At 41.8% G+C, this 9,927-nt stretch overlaps 1 pseudogene; it reads right to left on the bottom strand.

Moving 5' to 3' along the window:
* Positions 1-4,505: 4,505 nt before the first annotated feature.
* On the bottom strand, positions 4,506-7,102 carry LOC135701059 (uncharacterized; annotated as a pseudogene).
* Positions 7,103-9,927: the final 2,825 nt, after the last annotated feature.

Below are 9,927 nucleotides of genomic sequence, written 5' to 3'. Positions count from 1 at the left end.
GCTGGGTTGTTTGAGTGGATAAAAAAGGGGAAACCATTTGGTAGTGTTTACTACGAGAACTCCAAATGCGATAATGACTTGGGCGTTTACCTAGTTAAAAATCGATATCGTTGGTGAGTTAGTTGATCTAATTGATTCTGATTTGTTATTGTGATAATGCAGGTGTTTACTTGTGTAAAAATGGCAAATGTGCTTTTTAATTTGTTTAAAGGGATTTCAAAAACGTTTATACTTGGTTTATTTTCACACTTTTTACATTGAAACTAGATATTTTATGAATCGATTAATCGTTTCTATGAACAAAAATCGGAACCATTTAACAAATAAGCCCATGAATAGCTCTGCAAATATAAAAAAAAAATATTCCTATCACACTTCATTCATATCATGAGTAAGGCTCTTTCAACAGAACAAAAGCATGTTTAGGTTAAGGTTGCATATCGGCATGTGGTAGCAAACAGAACGAACGAACGCTTTTTATTACAGTTCACCGAAAGCCGGATAAAGGACTGATCCCCACCACAGTCAAACTTAGCATCCAACGTCATTCGACGCGACCGTTTCGTGTTATTGGGAAACGCGCGCAGTCAAAATTCCTCGCAGAAAGGAAACTATGTTGCATTTTCCCGACTCCCTGCAAAGTAAAAGTTTAGATTTGCAACAACACCTACACTAGCATGGCAGCGACTGATGGCATGTTGAAGCATGGCAGAGAAATCCGGATGGGGACAGTAATGATGCGAAGCATTCTCTTCTCTCTTGCGCTTTGCAGCGAGGAGAAAATAGTATAAGTTCCATGGCGTGGCATGCAGTGCTGGGTGGAAAATATGAGTAGTTACCCGAGCAAAAACTTTCTGCAATGAAGAATGTGGCCCATTGTTAGGATATTCTAAATTTAGATCTTTTGTAATGAAAGTAATCTATCGAGGAATTGGCGGAATTGCGTGAATAAAGATATTACAAAATTACAGCATTGATTTCCGGATTGTGTACAATTTCGCTATGCCTTATATTTTGAAGGAATATGGTGCGGATGGGGCGCACAGGAAACAAGCAGTACAACTCGTAACAATGGACCAGTTTTATTAACGATAAATATGACTGCTCTCTTTAATGTCTTGATGTGAAATAACGCTAGGAAAATGATTGAAGTGTTCAAGACAGCAATCCAATGATACTCCCTCTCGTTTGGATACTCCTAGCTTTGTTCTTAGATCCTCGAATCGGCCAGCGTCCAAAGACTTTGTGAACAAGTCGGCTAATTGGTTCTAGCTTGCAATAGGTTCTATCAACAGTTTCCCAGCGGTGACTAGATCACGAAGAAAATGATGCTTGATATCAATATGCTTCACAAGAGAGTCATGTCGATGCATCCACGACCGGCTATCGGCTCGATCTTCTTTTCACCCAAATCGCCTACAACACCAGTCAGTCATATAGCTTCCGATGCTGCTTCACTTGATGAAGTGGCCACCGTTGTTTGTTTTTTACTGGACCAGGTAATAGTCGATCCAAACACCTGGAAGACAAATCCGCTCACTGACTTCCTGTCCTCGGTATCGGTAGCCCAGTCTGCATCTGCGAATCCAACTAGTGGTTTGCTTGAACGTCTCAGGTTATAATCAAGCAATGATCCACCGTCCCTTTCAAGCTGCTGTCCGGGTTGTGCTTGGAATCTTCCCAGGTATCCGGCAGGATAGCAATTGTCTGATCGTGTGGATACCATCACATAGATCAGGTTTCCCAGTTGTAGAAACGTCTGGTTCGGTCCGAGGTACAACTGATAATGAATATTTATTCTCATGCTTTAAGGTTGTTACAAAACCAATGGTTGCTTCGATCCTACATTCCCTCCTTACGTTTAATATTTTAAAGATTTAATATATTCAAAGTTTGTAATCTGCTAAGTATTTAGGTACATGTTTCGAGCGCTTGCTGGTAGCTCGGCTAGTCTCAAAAGGGCGTTTTCGACCATCGCATCGTGAGACCATCTGAGGTTCCGTAGTAGTTTGGCTGGTAGAGGGTTGTTCCGTTGGATTCGTAGTACGTTCAGCAGCAGTTGGAATGGCTGGTCCCATGTCATCTTCTTCTTGTGTGCCCTCAGAGGTTTTATGATTATTTGCGTCATTCTCCTGTTTCATCATGGGATTCGCATTTAGGATTCGTTTGGTGTGGTTCACGTGTCGATTGGAGATCACACTGCTTTTAATGTTCTTCAAGTGGAGCCGTGATCCGTCGCGTTGTATCACAAGATGAGGTTCGGGGTTGAAAGTGCTTGTTAGCTTATTTTTCTTGACAAAATTTTTCACAATCACATAATCTCCAACATCGATATTGCATTGCTTAGCTCTCCTTTTTGAATCCGCATACATTCTTCCTTTTTCTTTCGCCTTCCTATCGTTTTCTCTTGCTTCAGTTTCATTGACTGGTCTTGAGTTTCCTGGTATTTTATCCCGAATGTTCCACCCAAACATCAATTCCGACGGTGAAAACTTTGTTATGCTGTGAGGTGTTGCTCGGTAAGAGTGAAGAAAATCTTGTAGATCATACCGCCAATTACGTCCCATAGTACAGCTTATTTTCAAGGTCTTCAATAAAGTTCTGTTTTGCCTCTCGACCAATCCATTTTGAAAAGCTGCGTAAGGAACTGTATGCTTGATTGAGATTGCATTTGTCTGACAAAAATTCAAGAATTCTGCTGAACAAAATGGCTGACCATTATCGCAAACAACTTCAATAGGATAGCCGAACCTTGCAAAAATTTCCCTCATTTTAGTGACTGTTACTTTTGCTGTCATTGAAGTAAGTATAGCAACGTACCGGGAGTAGTAGTCTGTCGCTACAAGCAAATGGTAACCGCCAGGAATTTCCATGAAATCCACCGCTATTTTCTTCCACGGTCCGTTAGGCATCTCGGTTCTTGTTATAGGAAGTGTATCAGGTTCTGATACAAGCGTAAATCCTGTGCAAGATTGGACGAATTTCTCTACCATAGAGTCCATCCTAGTCCACCATACTTTAGATCGTAGTCGACGTTTCATTGCTGCAATTCCAAGGTGAGGTTCGTGTGCAAGCTTCAAAATTTGGGTTTGTAGGATTCGAGGAATTACAATTCTTTGATCTTTCATCAATAAATGTCCATCACTCGTGAAGCATCCCGACATCTTTGCATAACGCATTAATGTTCTAGGCCAACGTCGAGAAGGGTACGGTAACCATTTAATCAGTTCTCGCAGTTCTTCATCTGAGTTTGTGGCAGTTACAATTTCCTGAAGGGTTATTGCCAACGGGCAAGCATCACTAGCTATCATTCGTACGATTTTTTCTGATTCTTCATCAAAGCTAGGTCCATTATCTGGTACAGATTGGCAGAGTCGTGACAGCGGGTCAGCGATGTTATTCTTTCCTGGACGGTACATTACTTTGAAATCGTAGGACATCAGGCGCAACTTCCATCGTTCAATTCTTGGTGACGGCTTCAGACAATCTCCAAAAATCACGACTAACGGCTTATGGTCCGTAACCAGATGGAAAAACTTCCCGTAAAGATAATAGTGAAACTTTTCACAAGCCCATACTAATGCTAAAGCTTCTCGCTCAGTCTGCGCATACTTCTGTTCTGTCGGAGTGAGAGTTTTAGACGCATAACAGATCACACGATTGCGATTATCTTTCCCTTTCTGTACCAAAACAGCACCAAGGCCAACAGGACTCCTATCAGCAATAACATAAGTTTCATCGTCAACATTATAAAATCCAAGGGTATTTTTGTTAAGTAGAATCATCTTAATTTGCTCGAATGCTTGTTGGTGTACTGGTTTCCATTCTAAGTTTATGCCTTTCCTTGTGAGCTGATTTAGGGGGTGTGTAATGGTTGCCATATTTGGAACATGTCGATGAACGAAATTAACCAAACCAAGCAGACTTCGAACTGCTTCTGCGGACTTGGGGACTTGTAATTTTTCGATAGCTTCCAGTTTTTTCTTGAGAAATTGAAATTCCTTGTGTAGAAATGTGATAACCCAATAAGTCTATTTCCCTAGCGCCTGTGATAACTTTGTCAGCATTCAGTTGTATCTTGTACTGCTTCAATCTGTTATACACCATCAAAGTTCTTTCACGAAGCTCAGATTCGTTTCTAGCGGGGATCAGAATGTCACCAATGAAAATAATAAGCCATGGAAGATCAGCAAAAATCGTCTCCATAACTTTTTGAAACAACTCAGGAGCAGCAGAAAGTCCAAACATGAGCCTTTTATAACGGAATAAACCAAGGGGGGGAATGAAGGTGGTGATGTATCGACAATCTTCTCGAAGAAGAACTTGATGGAAAGCTTGTCGAATGTCAAGTTTAGTGAAAATTTGATTTCCTCCGATTTTCTTCGTTATTTGCTCGAGTGTTGGAAGGGGATGGACTTCTCTAACTATTGCTTTGTTAGCCTCCCGGATATCTACAATAAGTCTGACCTCATCGAAGCTTTTACGCTTTACTAACATTGGAGAGACCCATTCAGAAGCTTCATTGACACGTTCAATGATGTCCTGCTTCTCTAGCTCCCGAAGTTTTTTCAAGGTCAATTCTTCAAGAGGAAATGGTATGCGACGAAGGCTTTGGCGGACTGGAGTTACAGTTTTATCGATTTTGATATTAGCAACAATACCTGTACACATGTGAAGTTTAGAATAGATTTATTTAAATTTACCTGTATAAATTATTGCTTACCATCCATATGTGGGAACGATTCATCATTCACTGCTTGCAAAAATTTCACCAATCCAAGTTTGACTGCTGTGTCACCTGAGAGAAGCGAGCATTTCCCATTCTGGATCACGTAGAACGTAGTGTCGGTACTCCGACCGTCGATCATAGCTTCTGCGTCGACTTCACCAAGCACTTTCAACGGTGTATTTATCCCATAAGCATTGAATACTTTGCTGCTTCCTCTCCTGATAGAGTATGCTTCAAACCCAACGCGTTTCAACGTAGCCCAATCCGCTTCGCTTAAAACGTCTTCGTCTGCTCCTGTGTCAATCACGAACTTCAAACAAACTCCTCCAACAGATACTGGAACCAGCTTCTTTCCTGCTCCTAGATGGAAAAGATCAACTACATCTGAGTTGCGCTCGGTTCCATCTACAGATACTTCTCGTACGAATCGCTTTTGTTTACGGGAAGCTCCGAAACGATTGTACTGGGACGGTTGTCCGTTGGTCTTCTTCCTTTTTAGAAAACAGCAGCGGGAAAAGTGTCCCACTTGACCACAACTTCTACATTCGAGTGATTTGGCTGGACACGATGGATCTTTCGAATCATGTCTGCCATTGCATCGGAAACATCTGAACCGCCTTGGTCCTCCGAGTTTGGAGCGTACCTTCAAAATTGACTCTTCATTGGCCTCCGTTTCGACAGCGCTGACTTTTTGTAAGTTTCCGTTCCGATTGTCCAAATCGCTCATCTGTATTTGAACAGACTCGTGGGTTCGACCGATCGCTACGATCTCCTTGAAGTTAAAGTCTTTTTCCAGGCACTTCCTCTTCAGACTCACATCCGTTGTAGTTGTAATAATTTGGTCAGCTACCATGCTTTCCAGCTGATCTCCAAAATCACAGTAGACTGTCTGCTTTTTCAGTCTGATGACAAAAGTGTCAAACTTTTCACCTACAGCTGGTTTCATCTCGCGGAACTTCTGACGTTCGAACGTTTTCGAGAGTCTCGGTGCAAAATAATCGTCCAGCATTGACATGGCAATGTGGTACCGGTTCTCCATAGCGTGTGATTCGTCAACATGAACTTGCTTGACCACTTTCTGGATGTCTGGTCCACCGAACATCATCAGGGATTTGAATTTTTCTTCCTGATTGTCAACGTCCTTCCATGCTAGGTATGCTTCAAAATGTTCACGCCACTTCTCCCAGCGGGCAGACACTGGTCCGTCGGCATCTTCGGCAAACGGAGGGATCAACTGGTTTACCTAGAAAACACGCATTTTAAGGTACTTTACGAGCTACACTACATCTGTGACGTATTTTTATCAAAATTCATGTGATCTGCGCAAGCATGGAAAATCATTTGCATTCATTTCGTGCATTCATTTACATTCATTTGCCTCTAACTTTTTTCTTTAACAGCATTCCGCAAAATGATGTATGGAACTTTTGTAGGTTTTGTTATAAGCTACAACTTTTGTTAACAAGTTAAATCCGTATCTCATATGCATGACGAAGCAGAGCGAACAGAAGCCACTACTGTTTTTCAGTGAATGTATTTTACATTCACTGAAAAACAGTAACAAGTTCTGCCCGCTCTAGTTCGTGATGCATAAGAGATACAGATTTGAATTATGAACATAACTTGTAGCTAATAACAAAATCTACAAAAGCTTTATACATCATTTTGCGGAATGCTGTTGATGCAAAAAGTTAGATTCAAATGAATGTAAATGAATGTGTGAAATGAATGCAAATGATTTTCCATGCCTGGATCTGCGTACTACACAAAACTCAGGTTCCGCACTGAAATACATATACACAGTATCACTCTGCGTACTTCATCCCAAATGTTGGGTTCCACATTTAACATTCTCTAAGTTCAGATTTACTGCGTACTACATCCTTAAACGTCGGATTCCGCTTAAAATATCTCATATTTTCCTGCGTACTTCATTCCAAACGAAAGGTTCCGCTTTCTTTCACATTAGGAATTTCTGCGTACTGCATCCCATGAAACATTGGGTTCCACATAATGATACTTTTTACATATTTCACTGCGTACTTCATCCCGTTGCTATGGGTTCCGCGTATTTTGTTTAGAATTTTCCAGAATCACCGGGTCTCACGTCATCAACAAAATTGTTTTAGTGAGAATCATCCCTAAGCGATAAGGATTTTCATTCCGAAAAAAAAAATACCCTGAACTGCCTCTATTACTTAGGATGTTAAATTCCGGGTTTACGGGAGAAATTGAAATTCAATTTTCTCAGGTAAAATCATCCCTGAGAATTTTCTATCTACGGAAATGATTTCAGATTTGGTACATTAGAATTTTCCACTGCAAACTCTCTCGAAAATCTGCTTTATCACAAGTACTCACCATAGGCCAAGCCATCTCACGGGGGTCCGAGTAAAATCGCTTGTCGCCAAAATGTAGAAACGTCTGGTTCGGTCCGAGGTACAACTGATAATGAATATTTATTCTCATGCTTTAAGGTTGTTACAAAACCAATGGTTGCTTAGATCCTACACCAGTAGTTCACGACTCGGTACTTCAAAAGCTTCGGAAACTTGACGATCAAGCTGCAATCCTTTCTCCATTGGGGTCCTTAAAGGGTTGCATCCCAACATTCCAAACTTCTGGAAGATCTTCTCTAGACTAGCTTCTTGAGAAGGCATCATTTTTCCGTCTTGTCGGTTATCTTGCATCTTCATACCATGGAAATGGCTTAGCTCTGCACAGTCGGTCATGGTGGATTCGGGACAGTTCGTTTTTCAATATGATGATTGTTGACAGCTTTATTCCCGCTATGAGAAAATCATCCACATATAGTACGATGAAAATAGCATCCGGAGTTATATGTAATATTCATGCTTGGAACGAATAAAACCTAACTTCAGCAGCGCTTCATTAAACTTCTCGTTCCAGCAGCGAGGGGATTGCTTCAGACCATATAGACTTTTCTTCAATTGGCACACCGTGCCTGCTCTTGCCTTGACGCCGTCCAGAACCACCATGAATATTTGCTCTTAAAGCAAACCGTGAAGAAACGCCGTCTTCACATCCATTTGGTGGAAATGGAACCCTTTTTGAACACCGACAGCCAGCACAATACGGATTGCCGTTAGCTTTACAACAGGTGCATAAGTTTCGTTGTAGTCTACACCGGATTTCTGCTAGAAATCTTTGACGACCAAGCTTGATTTATGGCGTACAGGGTTTTCTTCATTTATATGGAAGATTCACTTCGGCTTGTTGGCGTCCAGGGATTTTAGTTCTTCATCAACTGAATCCAGTCACAATTTTTGGTCATTTCACGCCCTGCTTTCACCGCAGGATTCCGGCGAATCTGGGAACGTTGAAATTTTCCGGCAGACGTTGCTCTGAAGCCAGTCGATAAACATCTGAGAGTCTGCGCTCCCGCTCACCGCGCCTATTTAGTGTTTGACTCTGAATATTCGTCACTTCTTGAAGGTGAAGGGAGCGCCTCAGGATTCTCAAGTTGTTCCTCGGGTGGTTCTTCCAGTTCAACGTCTTCTTCGTCATCACGTGGAACAGGCATCGCGTCTTCGAATTCTCCTTACTGGTAGTCTTGTTGTTCTTCCAGTTCAAACTCATTTTCGCCATTACTTGAAACATACATCGCGTCCTACAAGTCAGTTTGCTGGTCATGTTGGACGTCCGGATTCTTGACTTTAATTGCGTATGGTGATGAATTATCGTCAAATTTGATGTCACGGACTACGAGGGTTTTCCTTGACGATCTATCTCAAAGGCGGTATTCATTGGGAGCATAGCCTACCATCACCACCGCCTCGCGACTTTTACAGTCCAGTTGCTTCTGGAGTTAACCTGGCACACATGCAAATGCTTTGCATCCGAGAATTCTCAGAATGACAACTGTAAAAAATCGAATACTTCATCATTTTTCAATAGTGATGGAGTAATACGACATGCACTAAGTAAAGGACATGGGACAAACGGTAGAACAACATTCGAGCAAAAATAAAATGATCAAATAATTATCATACGACAAGTGGGATTTTGTTCTAATTCCTCAATTTGGTGTAAATCAAACCATTTTTGACCAGAAATGCTATTACTAGGACATCATTGCTTGCTTTTTTCAGAATTCACACAAGCACAATATCAGCAGCTCTTATTATGAGAAGAAACTAAAATACATACATTCGTGACGGTCTTCGGCAAAAATGTCGTATGACAGAGCCTGTCTTATGACATTTAAGTTTGGTGCTGTTATTTGATATATTGTTTTGCGAATGTCGGAAGCAAAGGCAGTCAATTATCACAGAAAATGTGTCGACTACAGTGACCGCTTACAAGACTGGTTGAGTCTACTGCGGCAGTCCTTTTTGACCTGTTGGAAATTCTGGTCGAAGAAGAGCGTTTGGTCGATTAGTACGCCGAGGACGCGAATGTTTTCCTGGTCGGAATGGTTTGGTCTTGGATTGTAACTGGGGTGCTATTGACTTGGTGATGAGACAGACAAACGTGGCATCGGATGCTCTTCCTGGCGGACAGCTGGAAACCCATCGAGTCGGTCCATTTGACGACGGCAGAGACTGCCACTTGTACTTGCCGTAGGGTTCGGATCTGTCTGGGACCGTTGGCCACAATCAGCACATCGTTAGCGTAAGCAAATATGTAAATGCGTCCAGATAGCCGGTCAAATACTCAGTTCATTGCCACCAGATACAACGTGACTGCGATAACGGTCTCCTTGCTGAAACTTTTCGACCGCGTGTTCCCCACTAATACGGTCGGTCAAGAAGTTTCGTATGAAATACATCATATGCCCCTTCAAGCCCCAGTTTGTAAGTTTTTTTCAGGACGGCTGGCGTTCACGTCCGGTTGAAGGCCTTGGAGATATCCAATGAAATGATTTCAACGTGGTGTTCCTGGTCGTAAACTTCCTTGAGGAGATCCCCCAACGTGGCAAAGTACGTGAACGTACCGAAACCTTGTCGAAAGGCATGTTGTCAGTGCAATATACATGTACAATTTGAAAAATAATTAAAACTGTGGAAGGGTGGTATTAACAATCCATCGTGGGATTAGCCATACGTTCAAATTGCATTTTTTTTATTTAAGAAACCAGAATAATGCATCGTGGAAGATACTTGAAGGTCCCTACATTTTCATTTCCCATTTGGATGCATCATCCCGGTTTATTTTTCCACGTGCCTCTCATTTTC

Source organism: Ochlerotatus camptorhynchus, unplaced genomic scaffold (genome assembly GCF_037179485.1).
Source record: "Ochlerotatus camptorhynchus isolate MF236.1 unplaced genomic scaffold, CSIRO-AGI_Acam_v1.1 ptg000014l, whole genome shotgun sequence".
Classification (NCBI taxonomy): domain Eukaryota; kingdom Metazoa; phylum Arthropoda; class Insecta; order Diptera; family Culicidae; genus Ochlerotatus; species Ochlerotatus camptorhynchus.
The sequence above is the reverse complement of the archived record's forward strand: the minus strand, read 5'-3'. Positions and strand labels throughout refer to the sequence as shown.